The sequence below is a fragment of the Moschus berezovskii genome, chromosome X (assembly GCF_049115385.1).
Source record: "Moschus berezovskii isolate FMDL1 chromosome X, NW_MosBer_1.0, whole genome shotgun sequence".
Classification (NCBI taxonomy): domain Eukaryota; kingdom Metazoa; phylum Chordata; class Mammalia; order Artiodactyla; family Moschidae; genus Moschus; species Moschus berezovskii.
Genome location: NC_142488.1, coordinates 127,661,934 through 127,686,867, shown reverse-complemented (window position 1 = coordinate 127,686,867; position 24,934 = coordinate 127,661,934). Strand labels below are relative to the sequence as shown.

The following is a 24,934-nucleotide window of genomic DNA, read 5'->3' as shown; positions in this document are numbered from 1 at the left end:
CTGTCTCCTGTACAATGTCACGAACCTCCGTCCAGAGTTCATCAGGCACTCTATCTATCAGATCTAGTCCCTTAAAATCTATTTTTCACTTCCACTGTATAATCTTAAGGGATTTGATTTATGTCATACCTGAATGATCTAGTGGTTTTCCCTACTTTCTTCAATTTAAGTCTGAATTTGGCAATATGGAGTTGGTAGAGAAGTTTAAACAATAACTACCAGCAGTCACTTTGCAAAGGACCCTAAGAGGCTGATGCTTTTATTCAGTCTCCTGTTGCATCCTGAGTTCTTAGGGCCTGACGATTCTGTGGGAAGATCTTCACATCTGGGAGCCTACAGACCCAAATCTTTAGTAATGCAGCCTTTTGGCAACATCTACAAATAACAATGGGCTTCCCTCATTGCTCAGTTGGTAAAGAATCTACCTGGAATGCAAGAGACCTGGGTTTGATTCCTGGGTTGGGAAGATCACTTGGAGAAGGAAAATGGCTACTTACTCCAGTATTCTTGCCTGAAGAATCCCATGGACAGAGTAGCCTGGCAGTGATGCCATACAACCATCTCATCCTCTGTCATCCCCTTCTCCTCCTGCCTTCAATCTTTCCCAGCATCAGGGTCTTTTCTAATGAGTTCGCTGTTCGCATCAGGTGGCCAAAGTATTGGAGCTTCAGCCTCAGTGACATCAGACCTTCTAATCAATATTCAGTGTTGATTTCTTTTAGGATTGACTGGTTTGATTTTACATCCCAAGGGGCTCTCAAGAGTCTTTCCAACACCACAGTTCAAAAGCATCTATTCTTTGGTGCTCAGCTTTCTTTATGGCCCAGCTCTCACATCCACACATGGCTACTGGAAAAACCATAGATTTGACTAGATGGACATTTGTAGACAAAGTAATGTCTCTGCTTTTTAATATGCTGTCTAGGTTGGTCATAGCTTTTCTTCCAAGCAGCAAGTGTCTTTTAATTTCGTGGCTGCATTCACCATCTGCAGTGATTTTGGAGCCCAAGAAAATAAAGTCTGTCACTGTTTCCATTGTTTCCCCATCTATTTGCCATGAAGTGATGGGACCGAATGCCATGATCTTAGTTTTTTGAAAGTTGAGTTTTAAGCCAGCTTTTTCACTCTCCTCTTTCACTTTCATCAAGAGGCTCTTTAGTTCCTCTTCACTTTCTGCCATAAGGGTGGAAAGGGCAGTAGTAGCCCAAAGAAAGGTCTTCTCATGGCCATGGCAGAAGGGCAAGAGAGCAAGTCCAACTACTCAAGCACATTCAAGCCCTTGCTTACATCACAGCTCTATTGGTCAAAGTAAGTCACATAACTGAGTCCAAAGTTGAAGGGCGGAGAAGTATATTCTGTCTCTAGTGGACCTGCAAAGCTACATGGCATAGTGTGTAGATACAGGGAAGATGAACAATTTGGAATGACCACAGAAATTCCAGGCAGAGAAAGTGCAAAAAATGATCAAAGCAAGGAAGTATGAATGTATATGGATCATTTAGAGTGAGGTACGAAGAATAAAGAATGAAGTTAAATTTTAAAAAGTTTCTAGCAAAATTAAAAAAAAACAGTTTCTAGCCTTGAATGTTATGCTAAAGAATGTGAGCTTTCTTCTGCAGGTTCCAGGGAGCCACTGGGGTTTACAAGATTATATCTGGGTTTTAGACAAATTGAAAGCAAGGAGACAATTTAGTAGGCCAGTGTAATGGTCAAAGAATGCACAAAAGTTGGGTAGATATGAGATGTTTAGGAGATTTTAAGATATGTCCATAAATTATCTGATACACCTCCTTTCAAGAGGACTTTAATTGTCCTCTTTTAGTAAATATTAGGTAACTTGTCTCTACTGAATAGAAGATGGTAGAAGTGAGGGTGTAAAGCTTCTGAGACTAGGTTATGAAAGACACGCGGTCTCCTCCTCACTCTCTCTTGGGTTACTCACTCCAGGGAAGATAGCTGCCATATTATGAGGTCACTCAAGCAACTCAGTGGAGAGACCCATCTACACAGGAATTAGTACTTTTTTTGCCAATAGCCAGGGAAGAAGTGAGGCCTCCTGCCAATGGCCACTAAGTAAGAAATTTTTAATATCGATCCTGAAGCTCTAATCAAACCTTCAGATGACTACATCCTCAGCCAACATTTGACTGCAACCTCATGAGAGACTCTGAGCTAGAACCATCCACTTAAGCTGTTCATAGTTTATCACCCGTAGAAACTGAGTGAGATAACAAGTGTTGGCGGGCTCCCCAGGTGGCATGAGTGGTAAAGAACCCATCTGCCAGTGCAGGAGACACAAGAGACTCAGGTTTGATGCCTGGGTTGAGAAGATCTCCTGGAGTAGGAAATGGCAACCCACTCCAGTATTCTTGCCTGAAAAATCCCACGGACAGAGGAGCCTGGCAGGCTGCAGTCCATGGGATCTCAAAGAGTCGGATGTGACTGAGCACAAGGTACCTATTGTAGTAAGATGCTAAATTTAGGGATAATTTGTTATATAGAAATACATAAATGCTGCAGCTTAGATGTAGAAGGTGAGGGAAAAGAATAAGGCAACGATGATTCTTAAGTTTTTGGCTTAAGCCACTGAGTGGTATGATTTACTGAGAAGGAAAGAGACAGGTAAGGGTAAGTTTGAGGGACAGTGATAGAAGAAATAGGATAAAGAGTTTATTTTAGGACAGTTTAGGGAAATGAATTGTGTGCCCCCCAAAATAAAATTGATATGTTGAAGCCCTAAACCCCAATGTGACCATATTAGGAGATAAGGCCTTTAGGGAGGTAACTAAAGTTAAATGAGGTCATATGGTTGGGACCCTACTCGAATACGACTGGCATCCTTATTACAAGAGGAAGAGATACTAGAGCTCTCTTTCTCTCTCCTCATGTGTGCACAGAAAAGCGGTCATGTTGGGAAGCAAGAAGGTGGGAATTTTCAACTCGAGGAGAGAGAGTTCTCATCAGACACCAACCCTACTGGCACCTTGATCTTATACTTCCAGTCTCCAGAGCTGTGAGGAGAGAATTTTACGTTGCTTAAGCCACCCAGCCTGTGGTATTCTGTCATGGCAGCCCAAGCTGGCTAAAATACACAGGTTGAATTTGTCTCAGCAGGGCACTTACATTGTGGATATGTAGTGGTCAATTGGAAATACACATGGAGCTCAGAAAAGAGTTGTCCCTGTGGGAGTCATCTAATCACTGGCATTTGGAAGTGGATGAGAAAGATCATCCAGAGAGAAAAAGAACACAGAAAAGAAAGAGGAGAGCTAGGATGGAACAAGGAGGTGGGGACACATCCATGACTGAATGGTTCACTGAGGAACATAGAGCAATGACTTGGAAGGAGTTTCGGAAAAGTAAAAGTGAACTACAGCAGAACTGAAGGGAGGTTTCAAAGCCAGACAAGTTGATTAGCAATGCCAAGTGCTCGGGAAATTCATGTAAGAAGAGGATCAAGACAAGGCCGTTGCACTTTCTAATGAGGGGTTTGTTGCTAACCTTGGCAAGAGCAATTTAGTTGACTTCTGAAAAGCCAGCCTGTGGTGGGTTGTAGTAGCCACTGTGATGCACCACCCAGATCTCCCTTCAGTGAAAGATCTGTTGCTCAGCTGCTGGGAGGACTATCTGCAGAGTACCCAGCAGCCCCTTCAGAGATGGCTTCAGCTTCAGAGAGACCCCTTACCCAGAGGTCACACTTCTTTTCATGGAAGCATTCATCTAATAACTGATCTGTGTGGGAGCATAACGTTTCCCAGTCATCTCAGTTTTACTCAGGGCAGCTCTGAAGGACGACCTCCATCCGGAGAGCTCTGTGAGGTTGGCTGAGCAATCACTGAACCTGCATTATGGTCCTTCTCCAGAGAGAGAAGTGCTTCCTCTTCCTGCTTCAAGCCTGCTTCCTCTCCCTCCCTCCCACAGATGTTAATCCCCACATTCTACCTCTGTCTCAGACTCTGCTTCCCAGAGAACGCAACCTGAGACAAAGGTTAAGGAAAGACACAGAGGTTTCAAGCAGACTGCTCTTCCAAGGCCTCAAAGAGCTGAAGAAACATGGGCAGTAACCTGAGGGCAAGGACCTTGTGCTCCAAGCGTCCCTCTATATCAGGAACAGAGCTGGACACAGAGTAGGTGTTTTCCGCTTGGCTAGATCTCCAATTGGCAACTGGAAGACTCACCCCTCAGATGTTTTCCTTTCAAATATTTAAATGAAAGTATGGAGCCATAAAAATCTTTGATTGATTTGTTTTGCCCCCTCCCTGCCCCCTAACCCACTGCATGCACGCGCGCGCATGCACACACACACACACACACACACACACACACACACACACACACACAGGTCTTCTCATCTCCTAGAAATAACTGATCCCCTTTTAGCCTTTCCCTGGTTTAGGTCAGACAGTAAAGGTTATTACGCTGTCTATCTATTTCCCCTAACTAAGACGGTTATAGGGAAAGGAAAAGAGAAGGAGACAGATGACTGTCTAGAAGCACTTTCAGACTTGAACTACTTAAAACTTTTTCCTCAGGTGATAGGAATGCAGTCAGCTGGGAACAAACACATGGCTGGGTTGAAATGTCTAGGAGAATCATGGGGCAGGTCCAGACGGAAGCTATACCATTCTCAACAGCCCTCCAACATGACAGACCCCAAGTCTCCTCTCTTCAGAAAATGGGGCAGAAAAGAATGTTTAATGAGATGCATTGTGCTCACTGAAGAAGGAGCTTCCCCACTAAGGCTCCAACCCTCAATTCAAAGGGCTCCTTTTTCATAGAGTGCTCCAACTGGAAGCCAGTCACACAAGCTCTGACTGAAAGGAAGCTTGTGTGTGAGAGACATGCAGGGAGACAGGTGGGGACCATGGGTGTCATGATTACCCAGCACCAGAGCAGCAAAAGACAGGCACTGGGGCATTTTAGGAGGTGCAGGTGCTGACTGCAATCTGCCTAAGCCCAAAGTTAAGGGCTATGGAAAGATATAGGATTAAAAGGATACATGCAGGAAAGAAAACAGGAAGTATTTCACAGGACACTTGACATCACCCATGTAAAATCATCAATCTTCGGAAGCTTGTTAAGTGAAAGATAACAAGAAAAGAGCTGAGATATGAGAGGTGGCAAGATCAGTCAGAATGGCTGCTATCCAAAAGTCTACAAGCAATAAATGCTGGAGAGGGTGTGGAGAAAAGGGAACCCTCTTACACTGTTGGTGGGAAAGCAAACTAGTACAACCACTATGGATAATGGTGTGGAGATTCCTTAAAAAACTGGAAATAGAACTGCCATAGACCCAGCAATCCCACTGCTGGGCATACACACTGAGGAAACCAGAATTGAAAGAGACACGTGTACCCCAGTGTTCATAGCAGCACTGTTTATAATAGTAAGGACACGGAAGCAACCTAGATGTCCATCAGCAGACAAATGGATAAGAAAGCTGTGGTACATATACACAATGGAGTATTACTCAGCCATTAAAAAGAATACATTTGAATCAGTTCTAATGAGGTGGATGAAACTGGAGTCTATTATACAGAATGAAGTAAGCCAAAAAGAAAAACACCAATACAGTATATTAACACATATATATGGAATTTAGAAAGATGGTAACGATAACCCTGTATGCGAGACAGCAAAAGAGACACAGATGTATAGAACAGTCTTTTGAAATCTGTGGGAGAGGGCGAGGGTGGGATGATTTGGGAGAATGCCATCAGTTAGTTAGTTCAGTCGCTCAGTCGTGTCCGACTCTTAGCGACCCCATGAATCACAGCATGCCAGGCCTCCCTGACCATCACCAACTCCCGGAGTTCACTCAAACTCATGTCCATCAAGTCGGTGATGCCATCCAGCCACCTCATTCTCTGTCGTCCCCGTCTCCTCCTACCCCCAATCTCTCCCAACATCAGCGTCTTTTCCAGTGAGTCAACTCGTCGCCTGAGGTGGCCAAAGTATTGGAGTTTCAGCCTTAGCATAAGTCCTTCCAATGAACACCCAGGCTTGATCTCCTTTAGAACGGACTGGTTGGATTGAAACATGTATATTATCATATGTGAAACGAATTGCCAGTCCAGGTTCGATGCATGATACAGGATGCTCGGGGCTGGTGCATGGGGATGACCCAGAGCGATGATATGGGGAGGGAGGGGGGTTCAGAATGGGGAACACATGTACACCCGGGGCGGATTCATGTCAGTGTATGACAAAACCAATACAATATTGTAAAGTAAAAATAAATAAATAAATACATAAATAAAACTGAAAAAAAAAAGAAAGGTGGCAAGACAAGGGTGCGTTCAGGTTTAAACAGTTCCCCAGGAAATGTTGTGGGGGGGGGGGGTGGGAAAGGACACGCTTCAAACACTGTCCCAGTATAAGAGACTCTTCAAAATTTCTCTGATGGTGTTTTGTATTTGAGGTTAAGAGGATGCTATTCTAGAAAATACAGAGGACTTCCCTGGCAGTCCAGTGGTTAAGACTCCATGCTTCCAATGCAAGGAGCACAGGTTTGATCCCCGATCAGGGAACTAAGATTCCACATGCTACTCGGTGTGGCCAAAAAGTAAAAAAAACAAATAAAAAATACAGAGGTGCAATGGGCAGAGAAAGAGATGGTAAAGAAGTCAGAAAAGCTATAGAAGAAGGAATTGGAACACACAGGAATCTAAATGGCTGGATACTTTAAGTCAGTACAACTGGAAACGTAATGCTCATTTCCCCAACAATTGCCTTTAAGTAAAAAAGCTTCACACTATTCAAAAAAAAAGCCTAAACCAAAAAAAGAAGAAGAGATAATTCAAATCCAAGAATATAACTATATGTTTTGCAGCCACTCACTCCCACCTCCCACATGCTAACCTCATACTGGTTTAGTTTCCCCACATTAACTTTTTTCAGGTTCAAAAGCATTTTTAAATCTAAAGAGCAAAAAAAAAAAATAATGAAGATAGAAAGATAGCTAGAGGTATCAATCTGGATATGTATTATAGACTTAGAATCTATATATGCAGCAGGAAGGGTGAAAGAAATAGACTCCAAGGATATTCTTAAACTTCTGCTTCAAATTAACATCTCCTCCAAAATCCAGTGGTTTTCCACTGAACTACCATGTTACACTGTTTCATATCACTCTAAAATGGAATACTCAGATGACTGCAATGAGAGCAGATTCCAACATGGAACTTCCATCACCCCAGAGCCAAGATGCTCTTTCATCTTCTAGCAACCCACTCACTACTTTGTATTCAACCTCAACTACAAATTGTTCTGGCTCCAATATCCTTAGTTCTCATTGGTCAAACTGTGTACAGAACTGCCAATTTTTCATCCACTAACTCAGCACACTTTGATTGTGTGCTACTTCTGTGACAGGAGCCATGTCATGCCCTGGGAGTGCAGCAATGATGGGACCCAAGTTTCCACCTGTGAGCAGCAGGTCTCCAGATTGGGAGACCTTTAAGTGGACAGGCAACTAAAACATGGAGCAACAAGGTCTGTGGTGAGGGACACACAGATTACAAAAGAGGGACAAGGGAAGAGAATAAGGAGCCATGGAGGCTTCCTCTAGGAAGTGATGTCTGGGTTCCACTAAAGCCCAGCCTTTGCTATTGTCAACCATGAGCCCTGTGAGAGCAAGGACTGTTTGTCATGTCACCAGTGCATCCTTAGTACCAAGGAGAGTGGCTGACTCAACAAATGATACTCAGGATATATGCCTTTCTTTATAAAGGTTATAAGGGAAAGAATCTGCTTAAACAATTTTCTCCTTCCATTTTCATAGCAGAAAACATATTCATCATGGAGTGTGCTAAATAAATAAATGAATGGGGAAAACAAATATTTCAAGAATGAGACAGTTCAGTTCCATATCTGTCCAGAAGGACAGTTCTGTTTACTAAGCTTTGAGTGTTGGACTTGGGTGCTGGGGCTACGAGATGGGTTAGACACAGGCCCTGTCTTCAGACTGCTTGCTGTCTGCTGGGGTGACAATGCAGGATGACAGAAGAGTGATGACTCTGTGTCTTAAGGTCATTTGGGTGTGAAGACATCTTATCCATCAGCAGATATAAAGATGCATGAGTAAGGCAGATGTGGCCTTGGCAAAATGTTCCTTGAGACACTTCCAACTCCATGACAGCCTGGACACTTTCAGAGTAACTCCTCTCATTAGAAGAAATGGCAAGATATCAAGAACTTCAGCTTTTGTTCATATCAGTACTAGGATTTTAACTTTTTGGAGAAATCTGCTGAAAATGTATAATCATATTTCAAAGAATTCGAATCTTACACAGTCTGATTGCTTCAGTTTAAATTTTAACATAACTAATGCTCAAGCCGTGGTCATGTATGGATGTGAGAGTTGGACTGTGGAGAAAGCTGATCGCCGAAGAATTGATGCTTTTGAACTGTAGTGCTGGAGAAGACTCTTGAGAGTTCCTTGGACTACAAGGAGATCCAACCAGTCCATTCTAAAGGAGATCAATCCTGGGTGTTCTTTGGAAGTACTGATGCTAAAGCTGAAACTGCAATACTTTGGCCACCTCATGCGACGAGTTGACTCACTGGAAAAGAGTCTGATGCTGGGAGGGATTGGGGGTGGGAGGAGACGGGGATGACAGAGAATGAGATGGCTGGATGGCATCACTGACTCGATGGACATGAGTTTGAGTGAACTCCGGGAGTTGGTGATGGACAGGGAGGCCTGGCGTGCTGTGGTTCGTGGGGTCGCAAAGAGTCGGACATGACTGAGCGACTGAACTGAACTGAACTGAATGCTCAAGCCACTCTTGAAAGCAATGGCAGACTCCAGGGTGGAGATGAATGCATTTCTAGGACTAGAGAGTAGTGGAAGGAAGGGAAGGTTTGCATACGCTCATTGGAAATTAGAGTTTAAATATAGACTATGAGTTCTAAAGTCATTTGTCTTGGTATGTCATACACCATCCTAAGAAATCTAGACAGAATCTAGCCAAAATCTAGATGATAGATAAGCTAGGAAGGATGGCAAACTTTGAAGTATTGGGTTAACCAAAAAGTTCATTCGTGTTTTTCTGTATTATCTTATGGAAACATCCGAATGAATTTTTTTGCCAACCTAATACATTGGCTATGAGCCTGATTCAGGCTAGAGTTGTGTTTTGCTTGGTCATCACAGCATTTAAAAAATCAAAAGGAAGAAGACTTTGAAAGCCTTTAGCTACAATCAGCTCTCTCTGGTTTGCCACGACTCTTACCATTTCTTATTGTCTCACCCTCACCCACTCTGCCTGACCCTTGAGAAGGCATTTGGCTCTTTGACGTAGTGGCTTTTTGTTCCCGTTCAACAGCTAAATGAGAAAATGCTTCAAGCTGGCACTATAGAACTCTTTGGGGAAAACTGTACGAGTGCCAGCAGGTGAGCAAGTGCCAACGAGAGGAGCTGAGATTGTGACCATGCTAATGCTCAGTTGCTAAGTTGTGTCTGACTCTTTGTGACCCTATGGACTGTAGCCCGCCAGGTTCCTCTATCCATGGGATTTCCCAGGCAAGAACACTGGAGGGCTGGAATCTTGCCCTAGCTCCTCATTGCTCTATATCTTGGGCCCCTCATTTGCCAGCACTGTCCCTTACCGCTGCCAGAGTCCTAGAAGTGAAGGTGGACCAAGAGGACCACTCCCTCCAAAACCTGCTGTGTTTCCACTTCCGGGATGGGAAACCTACTTCCGGGATGGGAAACCTACTTCCGGGATGGGTCCTTCCTCATTTTCCATCCCCAGCAACTGGAGAAGTAGAACAACACAAAAACAGGAGAAAGACAGTTCTGGCATTGCTTAGGGGGACAGAGGGGAGAGACAGAATCAAGAGCACAGAGTGTAATGGAAAAAGGTGAAGAGGAAACGAGGAAAAGTAAAGCAAGGAAGAGGAAGTGCAAAGAGAACTTGAGATAGGCCCGGTGATTATGAGTGGGCAAAGGCTTCTCTATCCCTCCCCATTCAGAGTCCCAACATTGGAAGGTGCTGAGAGTATCTACTTGGCACAATCTTCTTCCTATGCCGAGGAAGGAAAGGAGGTTAGGAGACAAGTGACTTGCTTGAGGTCACACAATGAGTGAGTGACTTGCTGAGCTGCACCTTGAACTAAGGTGGCCTGTAATTTTCCAAGCTCTTTTCACTCACAGTCATGCAATAGCAGGTGGAGTTGCTTGGGGGTAAGCATTTCCTCCTAGCTGTCTGTTCCAAAGTCAACATTTCCTTACTTTGGAGTATTGGAGGGCACATTCATCCAAGTGTAAGCCTCTAGGATCTGTCAGTCACTGTACTTGACCCTGGAGATGCATCAGCAAGGAAATAGGGTCTATTCCACTGCTGGACACAGACTATGTGTGTAGGAGCTCCTGGCCAACTGTCTAGGGAGTGCTACCCAACAGAGCCGGAATCTGAGGCACAATTGTGAACCACGTGTGTAATTTTTATTTTCTGGTAGCCCTATTTAAAAAGTGAAAAAAAAAGCACAGCTGAAATTATTTTAGTAATGTATTTAACCCAGAATCATTTCCACATGTAAAACATGAAAATTATTACCGAGATATTTAGCATTTTTTTTTTTTGTAACCAAGTCTTTAAAATCTAGTGTGCATTCCCTGCTTACAGCACACCTCAGTTTGGGCTAGCCACATTTCAAGTGCCCATGTGACTAGTGACCACAGTGCTGGACTGGGCAGGCCTAGAGTGAGTGTCAGAACCTACTCCTAAACACCTAACTCTGCTAAATGCCAGCTTCATCTGTCTGGGGCTTCAGAGTCTATGGAGCTTATGAGTCCACAGCTTGGCCACATAAAGCTGGGAAGTGAAATGGAGGGGACAGAGGAAGGCTAAGTATGTCATGATTTTGCCTATTCACAACACATTCTAAGCTACTCAGCAAGTGAACAAGTGTACATCCACAGCTACAATGACTTTGTCGTCATTTTAGAAACTTCATTCCAGTTGAGTGGAGTAACAAAATTAGCGGTGGCCCTGCTCGCGGTGGCCCTGCTCGCGGTGGCCCTGCTCTTTGTGTTAACCAATCTACTATCTGCTCTAGACAGAAACAAGAAAATCCAATTCAAGCAACTGCTTCAGGTGTTCACACCAGTATATAAATTACTCACTGGGGGAAAACCAAAATTTTACTGTGGGTTGAAAAGGCCTGAGGAACACAAATCTGTCAACAGACATGACAGTGACCTTCTTGCATCTGAGGGTTCCCCAAGGTCACTAGACTGAGCACGGGAGAATGTTAAGGGTCCACTCGAACTTAAGCAATCTGGCCTGGCCCCGGGACCTCAGCCTTCCGTAGTGGACAGTGTCTCAAGGCTTTTTTTCCTCAACAATTTCTACTTACAACCCAGTTGCTGTCTGGATCTATCAGCCCAAGAACACTGTTTCCATTGTTTGTTTCTACTGTTTCCACCATGCAAGCTGAAATGTTGTTCTCAAAACAGCTCTCAAGCTGGATAAGGCAAAAAGTTAGCATCATAGAATCTTTTTGAAACCAGGGTTTGAGGATCCTAGAATATGAACATTAAATTCTAAGTGGGTTCAGATTTCATTTTGTTTCTAGGATCCTATCCTGTTAGAGCAAGAAGGGACTTTAGAGGTGATCTAGTTCCATTTCTACTCCTTTGTATTACAGATGGAGAAACTGAAATGCAGAGACAGGAAGTGACTGGACTAAGAACTCACTGGAAGGTACTAAGACCAAGGGCATTCAGTGTCATATTCAGTGATCCTTACAGCATTTACAGCTGCTTCCTGATTTTGAGAAGGCAAAAGTGTTTCAGGATATCACGGACATACAGCAAACATCAGCTCTTTATTCAGTGGATACTCTGACCTCAACCTCATACCTGAGGAATCAAGATTTTCAAGGTCGTTTTTCCAGTCCTGAGATACTTTTACTTTTTGGACTATACACGGCTATAAAGTATACCAACATGTCCTCTCTTGCTCTCTTTGTTTTTACTTTTAAGAAATAGACTTTTTTTTTTTTTTGCATTTTCTAGATCTCCACTGGAGCCCCATTCAATTGAGATTATATCCACCGTTCTTGCCTTTACCTACCATTTGTTAAGTGTTAAGTTGCTTCAGTCCTGTCCGACTCTTTCCAACCCCTCAGACTGAAGCCCACCAGGCTCCTCTGTCCATGGGACTCTCCAGGCAAGAATACCGGAGTGGGTTACCATTTCCTTCTCCAGGGATCTTCCCAGCCCAGGGATCAAACCCGCATCTCTTTTGTCTCCGGCATTGACAGGCGGGTTCTTTACCACTAGCGCCATCTGGGAAGCCCCTAGTTACCATTGTCACCTCCAAATCTGCCAATAGCGTTTCACAGTGACGAGTGCGCCCTCTGCTGACTAAATGTCTGTCCTGCACTCATGTCTGCATAATTCACACTCGCACATTTGGATCCTCAGCTACATGAGAGATACAGAAACACAAACAAGACATGAATGAGGGTTTCCTCATTTCTTATCAAGAATCCACACATATTTTTGGTCAAATCAATGTTTTGTTACTCCTAGTCAGCTCTTATCATGAGAAAACTATTATTGAAGAGGCTACCAAGTTTTGATTTTCTACAGATCCTGCCAGAAAAGTACATTTCTAGCATTTGCTGTCCTTCCACCCTATACAACAAGTTCACATGTATAAACAGTGCTTTCAACATGTGGACTGTAACTCAGCACAATAACAAGCTTTTAAAATAGAACTTAAAAGGGGCCCCTTTCCTGGGAGTATGAAAAGTAATTAGAAATACATTTTGAGTCCTTCCTAGATCCCCAGGTCTCCTGGGGCGTGCTTTAGGACATGTCACTTTTCTCACACGCCTCCTCCTGCCCTCCCGCCACCAAAGCTGCCTTGGGAGCCTCTCATACTCAAGCCTTTTCAGCTGGAGGCCTCCCAGAGCTCTCCCAGAATTGTTTTCCATAGGGGCCTCTCCGTTCCCACTCTCCCTTCCTTCTTTCCTTTCTTCTTTCTTTCCTTCCTTTCTTTTTTCCCCTCTTTCCTTTCCTCCCCCCCTTCCTTTCTTCCTCCCCTCCATCCTGCCTGAGAGTAAGAGAGGCACCTTCAAGGCAACCGCGCAGGGTTGACACTGGAACGCATTTGCTATCTGCAGCGAAGTGTAGATACCACAGAGGAACAAACACCAACCCATATGGAAGTCGCTCAGACTTCATTGATGAAGCTTAGATCTAGTTGGAGGGTAGAGGTCTGTACCTCTTGATTGTCTGCACATTCTCTCAAACCACCTGGGGGATTGGCACATCCTGAGTTCTGCTTGCGGAGAAGGCAATGGCAAACCACTCCAGTATTCTTGCCTTGAAAATCCCATGGATGGAGGAGCCTGGTAGGCTGCAGTCCGTGGGGTCGCTAAGGGTCGGACACGACTGAGCGACTTTACTTTCACTTTTCACTTTCATACATTGGAGAAGGAAATGGCAACCCACTCCAGTGTTCTTGCCTGGAGAATCCCAGGGAAGGGGGAGCCTGGTGGGCTTCCATCTATGGGGTCGCACAGAGTCGGACACGACTGAAGTGACTTAGCAGAGTTCTGCTTGGGATTCTGACTTCACTGTAGTTAGATTCTCCGTGAAGAGTCAGGGATGAGAGGACAGGAAAGCTGTTTCAAAGAGGTTTAGAAGGAGAGGGAGAGAGAGGTCAAGGGATGGCTCAGGATAAACCTCAGGTTGAAGCAGGAAAAGAAGCAAAATGAAACCACCAGACCGAGAGGGTGAAATAAATCCAAGAGAATCCAGGAGGAAGAATGCTGAACAAAACCCTACTTCCTATTCAAACCCCGGGAGGCCTTGTGCAGAGACAGAATAATTAAGGCCTTCCCCAGATGCCAGTCCAGTTCACACCTTTGCTACAAGTGGCCAGTGTCAGCCACCTTTAATTCCTAGCTAAGCAGCCCGTGGCCACTGCTTCTGAATGTAAGTGAGGGAGACCCGAAACCCAGTTAGAAAGGACAATTGCTAGAATTCAGTTCAGTTCAGTGGCTTAGTCATGTCAGACTCTTTGAGACCTCATGGACTGCAGCACACTAGGTTTCCCTGTCCATCACCAACTCCCCATGCCTACTCAAACTCATGTCCATCACATCGGTGATGCCATCCAACCATCTCATCCTCTGTTGTCCCCTTCTCTTCCCACCTTCAATCTTTCCCAGCATCAGGGTCTTTTCCAGTGAGTCAGTTCTTCGCATCAGGTGGCCAAAGTATTGGAGTTTCAGCTTCAGCATCAGCTAGAATTCATGTTGACAATAATTCAAGGTATGGGCTCAGTGTGTGTGTGTGTGTGTGTCTGTGTGTGTGTAGGGTGAATCAAGATACCTTAGGAGATGACAGGCAAATAGTTGAATACAATGGCTAACACAAATTCTCTCTCCAATTTAATTAGAAGCTAGAAAAGATCATCAAGAAAAAGTTTAGCAGCACCCGTTACTGTTGAGAAAAACAGCCCTAGACTGAAGAAAGGAGTACGTCAAGGCTGTATATTGTCACCCTGCTTATTTAATTTATATGCAGAGTACATCATGAGGAACGCTGGGCTGGAAGAAGCACAAGCTGGAATCAAGATTGCTGGGAGAAATACCAATAACCTCAGATATGCAGATGACACTACCCTTATGGCAGAAAGTGAAGAGGAACTCAAAGGCCTCTTGATGAAAGTAAAAGAGGAGAGTGAAAAGGTTGGCTTGAAGCTCAACATTCAGAAAACAAAGATCATGGCATCTGGTCCCATCACTTCATGGGAAATAGATGGAAAAACAGTGGAAACAGTGTCAGACTTTATTTTTTGGGGCTCCAAAATCACTGCAGATGCTGATTGCAGCCATGAAATTAAAATACGCTTACTCCTTGGAAGGAAAGTTATGACCAACCTTGATAATATATTAAAAAGCAGAGACATTACTTTGCCAACCAAGGTCCGTCTAGTCAAGGCTATGGTTTTTCCCGTGGTCATGTATGGATGTGAGAGCTGGACTGTGAAGAAAGCTGATCGCCGAAGAATTGATGCTTTTGAACTGTGGTGTTGGAGAAGACTCTTGAGAGTCCCTTGTACCGCAAGGAGATCCAACCAGTCCATTCTGGAGGAGATCAATCCTGGATGTTCATTGGAGGGACTGATGCTGAAGCTGAAACTGCAATACTTTGGCCACCTCATGTGACGAGTTGACTCACTGGAAAAGACTCTGATGCTTGGAAAGGTTGGGGGCGGGAGGAGAAGGGGACGACGGAGAATGAGATGGCTGGATGGCATCACCGACTCTGTGGACATGAGTTTGAGTGTACTCCGGGAGTTGGTGATGGACAGGGAGGCCTGGCGTGCTGTGATTCATGGGGTCGCGGAGAGTCAGACACGACTGAGCGACTGAACTGAACTGAACTGAGACTGAAGAAAAGAGCACGTTGGGAGTGGGCTGGTGGTGTGTGTGAGGTGAAGCTGAGAGTTGGTGGCGGCTGCCCCCTTTCCGGAGGAGGTGGAAGCTTATCCCAGCCGCAGCCCCCAGACGATCAGGGACAGTTAGAGAGGGGGGCAGCTCACCCCCACTCCCCAGGACACGCCACGCCTAAAACTTTCTACTTTTGTTCCTTTGATGAGAGGTTTCCTGGATCTGGCAACCAGTGGCGACCGGGGGGTGGGGTTGGGGCGTGTATTTGTGGGCCCTGGGAATATGTGTGAGAGCAGACATCCCAGGCTACTAAGAGATGAGACTGTGTCTTCCTAATTTGTGGAGATCGGCTTGAATTGTGCCCGGTGAAGCGGGGCCAAACGGATTAGTTTTTAACAGCTTTGTGGGGGTGTCACTGGGAACTTCGGGTCCAGTTTCTTTGCGAGAAACAGTGAAGTGTGCCAGGTGCTGTACCAAGAGGTGGAGATCTCCGGTCACTGCGTTTGACTTTGGGCTCGGGTCAGGATTTTCGGTGCCACGCTCCCCACTCCGCAGACCCGCTGCCCCTCACCGCATCCTCTGAGCCTGGAGGGCGCTGGCGTGGTCCTAGACCTCAACCCCGGCACCCTCTCCCCCGCCCGGTCTACCTGTAGCTCTGGGTCCCTGGAACCCCGGGCTGGGCCGCTTAATGAGTGGATTGTGCAGCTCTCTCTGTTGATCTAATACGAGTGCACCGTGAATGCTGAAAAATAAATAGAAGGACCGAACATACGATTCTCCGTAGTGAAAAGTCTTTTCGAATAAATAAAAAAAGGCAGAGTTTTCACTGTTGAATGTAAATTCCTTTGCAGTGGAACGAATCATTTCAAGGATAGTTCACGTTGTCCTAACAACGCGGGTGAATGGCCAGGGTCCTTCTTTTTGTTAAAGATATGTTTTCTTTCTTTCAGTCAGAACTGATGATGATACCTCTTTCACGCTCTGTCCTCCGGGATCGTAAATCTCCACTCCCAGCTACCCAAATCGAACTTTCAGATGCCAAGCCCCCGCGGGTGACCGCTTCTCAGGCGGGACCCGCGAGCACCCGGCTTCCCGCCCCCCAACCGGACCCACCCCCCGCCCCGGGGGCTCCCCGGGGCCCGCCGGCTCCCACCTTCGGGCCTTAGGGGGCGCTGCAGCCGGGGGGAAGGGGAGTGGGCCTCCTGGACTGGGGGTGAAGCCTCGTCCTGGGGCGCACAGGCTGCAACGTCCAACTAAGCGGGACGCCGCGACTCGCGTACCTTCAAGGCCCCTGTCAATCCTATCCTGGCCCCAGGAATGTGAAAAGTGTGCACAAAGACTGCACGCCCCTCGTGCGCGATTGTCAGCTGCTGGTGCCCACTTACTGGGGAGAAAAGGTCATTCCGAAACCATCCTGGCCAGCCAAACCTCTCAAATCTAACTTTTCTTTCTTCCCCCAACCGGCGCCTCCCGCCACAATCCCGAAGACCTTTGCGGCCCAGACCCCCCTACTTCCCAGCCCAGTCCTCGACCCCCCAGCCTCCGGGCCGGCGTTTGGACCGAAGCCGATGGGGGCAGAGGGACAGGCAGGGGATTCGCGGCCCCAGAAAGTGTGCTTGTGACCTTGGGCTGAAGAAAGTTGCTCCCAGTTCACCCACTCATGGCAGAGGGGGCTTCAGACGGCCGGACAGTCCCTCTAGGGTCCCAGAAATGACGATCCTGCGGCAGGGGCGGCTAGCTGGGGTTCCCCGTACCGAGGCGAGGGCGGCTGCCCCCACCCCATCCTCTGCGTCCCGGGGAAAAAAATAACGAGGAAAGGGCTCCGCCGAGACAAAAGGAGAGGTACTTCGGTCGGGGCCGGCCGAGAGCCCCCGAAAGGGTGGGCCTGCGAGTGGCGGACCCGGACAAAAGCGTGGGGAGCGAGCTTCCCCAGAAGGAGCAGCACTCGTTCCACCCGGGACAAGGCGGCGCTTCTGGCGCCCCGGCCCAAGGCGGGTCCCGCTTGCTGCTCGGGGCCGGGCGTCGGGACGCTGACCCAGTCGGAAATGTCCAAGGGGAAAGCAAGGGACGGGTTCCTCCGCGGGGTTTCGCGCCAGGTCTGGCCCCTCGGGAAGAGAAGGTAGCCGTGATCGGACCCCAGCGGTGACCATTCGCGTTCGCCCGGGTTTTCAACTTGCCGCCACCTCCGCGGAGAACCGGCCTGCACCCCGCGGGCGGTCCAGTCCCCGGCGCAGCTGCCCCAACGTGGGTGGAGGGGCTGGGAGGGCCACCCCTCGTCCCTGCAGCCGGGCTCGCGGGTCCGAGCAGCTAAGGCCCGCGTGGCAGAGCCGCCCCCCCGCCCCCCACGCCCAGCTTCACCCCGGCCTCGGGCGCCCGGGGACCTGGACGAGCGGCTCCCGGACCCGGGAGGAAGCAACTCGCGGAAAGTTCATCAGGCGGGCTACTCCGAGGAACTTGGAGCCAGCCGCTAGCTCAGCTCAGGCCTTGATTATTCAGACGAGTTCCTCTTTCTCAAAAAACAAAACGAAACAAAAATCCCAAACTCCAGCCGCCGACTGTGCTCAGCCAACTCCGAGGCACGCGCCGGGCCCGGCGGCCGGTTCTGCCCTGGCCCCCACGCCCTCCAGCCTAAGTTACTGAGCAGAACGTTTTTGGAGGACTCTGAGGGCAAACTGGGCAAGGTTTTTCTCGAACTTGCCTTCTTCCCGAAGAGCCGGGCTGGGCAGATGGCAAGAAGTAGCCAGGACAAGTATTGGCAAGTCGCTGCCAAGGGTCCTTCCGGCCTCAGTGTCTGCATCTGTTAAGGGGGAGCAATATTACCCTCTGCTGGGATAGAAGGAACTAACTGTGGCTCAGCAGGTGTTCAGAAAACTCTGATTCCTTTTCCGCACCCCGCCAGCCCCAGCTCCTTAACTAGCCAATTTGGCTAGAAAGGCTTGAAAAGGAAAGCCGGCTTGAGCACCGAAAGAACCTTCGTTGTCCAGATTCTCCGCTGCGGGATGGGCCCGGGGCCCCACACACCAGACCTACCCCCCCGCCCCTCTCTCGCTCAGCGTCCTGGCCTCTGGCCTTTGGGCCGGGAAAGTGGCTTAGAGGCCGGCGTCGAGACTTTGGGAAGAGGGGGAACAGAATCGAGCGGCTATAGCCTGTGCGATCTCGGCAACTCCGGGGCCGCTGGCGGCCGTGCCTGACACTGAACGGCGCGTCCCCGGCTCCCGGGGCCGGGCGGGGCGCGGCCGCCTGCAGTTCGTTTGGCCGGACTCGGGGGGGCTCGGCCGGCGGGCGGGCGGGAGGCGAGATCCCGGAGGCTCCTTCCCGCCACAGCGTCTACTGCGGAGGTAACATCTGTGCCCACCCCTCCTCACCACCCCCTCCGCCCGCCACGCCACTTACATATATATGTGTTTTTTTTTTTTTTTTAAGAAAGAAAGAAAACGAAAAAGCAACCTTCCTTTCCTACATAATAGACGCACCAGGGCGCCTTTCACTTGGCCAATCTCAGGAGTTTCATATGAACTTCATTAAATCAATTACTCGGTGAACACATCACAATTTATTTGCAATTAGTATCAAAATGTCTTACTTTTCTTAATAGGTCGGAGCAGATGTAGCTACAGAAGGGACAACGCGTTTTCGTGAAATCTATCTCTTGCAACACATTAAATCCTCCGGTCAGAAGAGAAGGAGAAATTCAAAGGCAGTGTAGAGGTGAAGAGAGAAATCAAGCTGGAGACCTTGCAAATGAGATCCGTGCAGGTGTTGGAGCAGCTTGCGTTATAATTATATCTAGCGAAAATGTTGCCTTTATTATCCGTAATGATCGAACAAAAGTCACCATAATTAAATGTCTGGTTTTCTCTGATGACTGAGAGGTGCATGTCTGAAAGGCGCCGAGTACAGCGAGGGACTTCAGAAATGGTTAACAAGACGCCCCGTTCTTTGAATAGTGGCTTTGTCTTATGGGGGTGGGGGGAGGAGAAGAGACGGAGCGAGAGAGAGAACAGTTATCTAATTTTCATTGCCCCAAACCAGAGATTTATTGATTGCGACAACAGTTTTATTGTACTCGGGGAGGGGGTTGCTGTAGGTTTATAGAAACTGATTTACTTTCGTTTGGAAGTAAAATCATATGCAACAGTCTCCCCGTTGGAAGGTTGGACCTCAGCTCCTGTTAATACCATTAGTGACACAGGATCGAATTTCAAATGAAGCCTGGTGACAATTACAGACGGAAACAGATGCCCTTGGAAATTTAGGTCAAGTGTTCAAGATTCTGGTTTCATGGTCAAGGTTGTCTTGGGGGTAACCTTGAGGAGACGCTCATAAATCTATCCTCCTCTCCGAACTGGGGATGCGCCTTCCAGTGGGAGTGATATGGAGAAGGGGAGGGGGCAGAAAATTTATTTAGAGGGTCCTCAGGTCACCGAAAACAGAAGAGGCTGAAGTGTGGTAAAACCGGGCAAGTGTGCTGGGCGGGTAGCCTTAGTGTGTGTGGTGGTGCGGGGGGTACCAGCCTGGGGGTACCGCGGGAAAGAACGACTGCCCCCGGGACTCCCGCATCCACTTACTAGTCCCGAGCAGGCAGACCTGGAGGCTGGCCCTTAGCCTCCGAGACCTTTTTTATTTTTTTTAACCCATCTGCAAAATGGGAATCAGGGTCCCGCCTGGTCTTGCTGGAAGGGTGGTGGCGAGGATTGAGGGTGATAACGAGTTTGAAAGCGACCAGGCTTTCAAATGGAAGGTATTATTCTGAAAGTGCAGCCTCCTTCCTTTGCATTTTAATCACTTGCCCCTCAGCTCTGTGAAAAAGGCGTCGTGTCTCTTCCCTCCTGCCCGCGGGAACCTTCCCCCAGAGCTGTCAGCTCCGGCTTCCGCGGCACCAACGCCTTCGTTCAGGGTCGAAAAACATGTTGTCTTTTCTCCGGTTCCCCATCCCAACCGGCGTCTCTAAGCGTGGCAATCTTCGGGGTTTACATCCCTCTGGTGGGTGTTTTCCACTTGACAACTCTTTTAAAGACATAGAACCATATTTTATTTACTGCCTACTATAAATTATTTACTAGCAGTCTGAGGTAATTCCATTAAAGCCTCACGGTTTGTTTATACTAAATAGTTATCTGGGGACTCCTGGCTCGCCTTCGAGCTGCGAGGATCCGGGGAGGTGGAGACGGTCTGCTCGGGCAAGAGAGGCCCCCGGAAAGGAGAGGGTCCAGGGGCAACGCAAAGGGTCTTCTGTCTCTTGAGGATTCATTAAAAATTAAACACAATCTGATAATCGTCGTTTCTGCTCGGTGCGAGGTGTTACTGCCCCCACTACCCCTCCCATGCCCCCCGCGTGCACGGGCTCACCCTTGAGAGCAAGCAGACTTCGTCCTAGGAACTAACTCGGCGGTGGCATCAATCCGATTTGGGGAGGGTGGAGGGTACAGCTGTGGGTGGGGTGGGGAGAAGCAGGGGGCCATTCCAGGGATGAAGGGAGGAGGAGGGGAGGGGAAGGCCGGCCCTCTTTGCCGCGGTTGCTGCGGAAAGCATGCAAACCCTGCGAACTTTGCCTCTGGTCCCCTCCCCCAACGCGTGTACCGCAGGCAGAAAAGAGGGACTAGAAAAAAATCAGCCTGAGGGAAGGCACTGGGCTTTAGAGGCTGGCTGCACGCGCACATCTGTGTCTTCCCTCGCCAAGATCTTAGCACTGGCCTGCTGAGTTGCTGCTTTCTACTTTTCTGACCCTGAGTCTTAACGCGTATATAAAACAACTTACTTCTGTCTCTCAACTTAGGGACCTCTCTGGAAATACCAAACACCCCAGGAAATATATTGGCCTTTAGGGGAGGGAGGGGGGATTCAGCCAAACAACTGTAAATGAATTTTTTGCCTGATCTGGCTGCCATAAGTTATGTTGGCCTTGGAAGGAAAGTTGGGGGGGGGATTTATCTGTTTCTGCTGAAGGCTTTTTCAGAAGGGGCTCTGGAGGCATGGAGTAATGGTGTGTAAGTTTCCCACCTGGTTTTGCAGACGAGGATTTCAGAATGGTCGGGTTATTGCCCTAACACAGGAAGAGATAAACAAGACACCTGGACAAAAAGTCAGTTGTCTAAAGCGACTGGGAAGTGATCTGCAATAAATAGAAAGGTCACCATATTTCATAGATTTTTCTCTTTTTCTTTCAGCTGTGAGATGCAAGGTAGGAGGAAAAATCATATTGGTCTCAGTGAGTGAGAGACCTACTGCTGTTCATTATAGAGCTGAAGAACTGGAACTGACAAACATTCAGGATACAGCTTTCATTCTCAGTAGTTAGGTTCACCAATAATTTAAAATTCAATGACATATTTTTAATATTCTCGGTTTATATTTTCTGGTAATTTGGTTACCTTTATTAACTTAAATCCTGCTTTATCAAAAAGGAGGAGAAAATTGTAATATGTATAAATACTTAAGTATACAAACATGAAGGAGGCATTTTATGGTGATGGAGATGCAGGTTAACCCTGTGAATGCCAAGTTGAATGTGTTATGTAACCACTATATTTCAAAATATTTCAATACCCACATGTATACATTTTAAAAAGTAGAGGTGCAATTTATATAACAAAATTAACCATTTACACTTGAACAATTCAGTGATATGTAGTACATTCACAAATCTGTACAGCTACCACCGCTAAGTTACAACAGGTTCATTGAAGACTGTGATGATGATCACACAATGACGTAAATGTACTTAATACACCTGAGCTGTACACTTTAAAATGGTTAAGATGCTGTCTTTTTTTTAAAATTAACTTATTTTTACTATGAAATTCAATCCTAATCCAATCATACAAAAATACCTACTAAAAAAAAAACAAACAGAAAATGTAACCCAAACCAAACCAACCAACAAAAAAATGTTCAACCCCAAATAAAACCTTGTACCCAGTAAATCATGACTCCCCATTCTGCCCCACTCCAAGCCCCTGGCAGATCTTTTTTATTGGTGCTGGTATTTTCTTCAGCAGCAAAATTTCTGTCTGCTACTATTTCCTTAAAATCTATGTCATCACATTCTATTCCATACATCTAACTACAGATACAAAGAGGGGATAAACGACATAATCTGCTTATTTGTATTTGTTCTAGAAGCCAATAGAAGGTTTCCAGATTGGTATTTGCAACTGGGTCTTTTTAATGAGCGAGTGGATCCCTGGGCAACACATACAAATACTTTGTTAGTCATTGTGGGAGGGACATGAGTTTGAGGCAACAGTTAATCTTGCTGTCATCAATAGAAAGTGGATTAGCATGGTATTTTCTCTTTTGAAATGTAATTCATAAAGTTTAACAAAGCAATAGTTATCATCAACCTTTTGGGAAAAAGAGTGCTAAGATGAGATTTTTTTGCAAACCATTTGTTTCTGGGCATCAAAACTGTGCCCTGAATTCACAATTATGGAAAAACTTTGTGAACAGCTTACAATTGTCACAGTCCCATCTCCTTGGTCTTGTGTGTGCTGACGCATTCATTTATTTCACAGGGTTCACCACAAAGACGAAAGAAAATATGACTGTGGCTAAAGAATTTTAATCAAAATGGAAGCTACTATTCATGTAACTAGGACCACAGGGTTCGAGGCCATTGGAGAAGCTATTTCTGTAAGATGGCAGCAAGAGGTCAGGACTGGCCCAGAGTTGTGAGCTCGGACAGATTTTTGAACCCTATCCATCACTGTGGATTAATGGGAATGAAAGGAGCAAAGAATATGTTGGTGAACAAAAACATGGGTGGTCAGTTCTGTAGTTCAACTTTGTGCGTTATTCTGTTTGAAGAATGATAACTTTCAAAAGAGTTAGCTGATTTTGACCCGTGTTGTTAGCAAAAGTGAGTTAGCAAAAGGCATATTTTACATTTAATGTTCAGATTAGTTTGTCATGAGGGGAAAACAAAAAGTGGCACTTAAAGAAATTCCATTCCTCCTAATACATTCCTCCAATGAAACCTATTTCCTTTTTCCCCCCACTATCGACATTTTGGGCTGCTTAGTGAGTTAGTATTTATGAAAGTGTGAAAGTGTTAGTCACTTAGTCGTGTCTCTTTGTGACCCCATGGACTGTAGCCCACCAGGCTCGTCTGTTCATGGAATTCTCCAGGCAAGAATACTGGAGTGGGTTGCCATTTCCTTCTCCAAGTATCTATGAGCTAGGTACTATTATTATTCTCATTTTATGGAGGGGAGAAATTGAGGTATGGAAACCTTACATAAATTGCCCAGAGTCACAGAGCTACTAAGTGCAAGCCAGAATTCAAGTCGAGGCAGTCTGACTCCAGAGCCCAGACTCTTAACCACTCACTACCTTGCTTCAGTTCAGTTCAGTCGACTCTTTGGGACTCCATGGATCCCAGCACACCAGGCTTCGCTGTCCATCACCAACTCACAGAGTTCACTCAAACTCATGTCCATCACCTCGGTGATGCCATCGAACCATCTCATCCTCTGTTGTCCCCTTCTCCTCCTGCCTTCAATCTTTCCCAGCATCAGGTCTTTTCCAATAAGTCAGTTCTTCGCATCAGGTGGCCAAAGTATTGTAGCACATGGAGAAAGCAAGGGTGAGTGTGGGGTATGAGGAGGCTGGTAGGGGGAAGAAATTGGGGCCAATCCCTGTGAGCATTGTGTAGGTCTCAGGAAGGAATTTATCTTTATCCTTGACGGGAGGGGAACCCCTGAACTGTTTTGAGCAGAGGAGTGATTTGATCTGGTTTACATTTTCACAAGATCACTCTGGCTTCTTGTTGAGGATAGACTATAGGAGTAAAGGTTGGCATCAGCCAGACCAACTAGAGGCTACTACAGTTATTCAGCTGGGAGATGAGGGAGATTGCACCTAGGATGGTGGTGATGGAGAGGAATAGAGGGATTTAGTAAATATTTTGGAAATAGCAATTATGCGATGTACTGGTGATGCCAGACTTGGAAATGTTAGGTGGAAAAGAGAGGAATAAATCAGATATGATTGATAGGTTTCTATTGAGCAACTAGATGGATGGTGGTACTTAGCTTCTTCCCTGCTCTTTCAGTTCAGTTCAGTTCAGTTCAGTCTCTCAGTCGTGTCCGACTCTTTGCGACCCCATGAATCACAGCACGCCAGGCCTCCCTGTCCATCACCAACTCCCGGAGTTCACTCAAACTCATGTCCATTGAGTCGGTGATGCCATCCAGCCATCTCATTCTCTGTCGTCCCCATCTCCTCCCACCCCCAACCCCTCCTAGCATCAGACTCTTTTCCAGGGAGTCAACTCGTTGCATGAGGTGGCCAAAGTATTGGAGTTTCAACTTTAGCATCAGTCCTTCCAAAGAACACCCAGGATTGATCTCTAGAATGGACTGGTTGGATCTCCTTGCAGTCCAAGGGATTCTCAAGAGTGTTCTCCAGCACCACAGTTCAAAAGCATCAATTCTTCAGCGATCAGCTTTCTTCACAGTCCAACTCTCACATCCATACATGACCATGGGAAAAACCATAGCCTTGACTAGACGGA

The 24,934-nt window shown here is 46.7% G+C and overlaps 1 long non-coding RNA gene across 2 annotated transcripts in view; it reads left to right on the top strand.

Moving 5' to 3' along the window:
• Positions 1-16,177, top strand: part of LOC129534900 (uncharacterized) — a 29,507-nt gene extending 13,330 nt beyond the window's left edge. The window contains exons 2-4 of one of the 2 annotated variants that reach the window (XR_008681515.2): positions 11,656-11,711; positions 14,194-14,296; positions 14,424-16,177. This is a non-coding gene — a long non-coding RNA (uncharacterized LOC129534900). The remainder of the gene's footprint in view (positions 1-11,655; positions 11,712-14,193; positions 14,297-14,423) is intronic. The other variant, XR_008681516.2, reaches the window with a different exon arrangement.
• Positions 16,178-24,934: the final 8,757 nt, after the last annotated feature.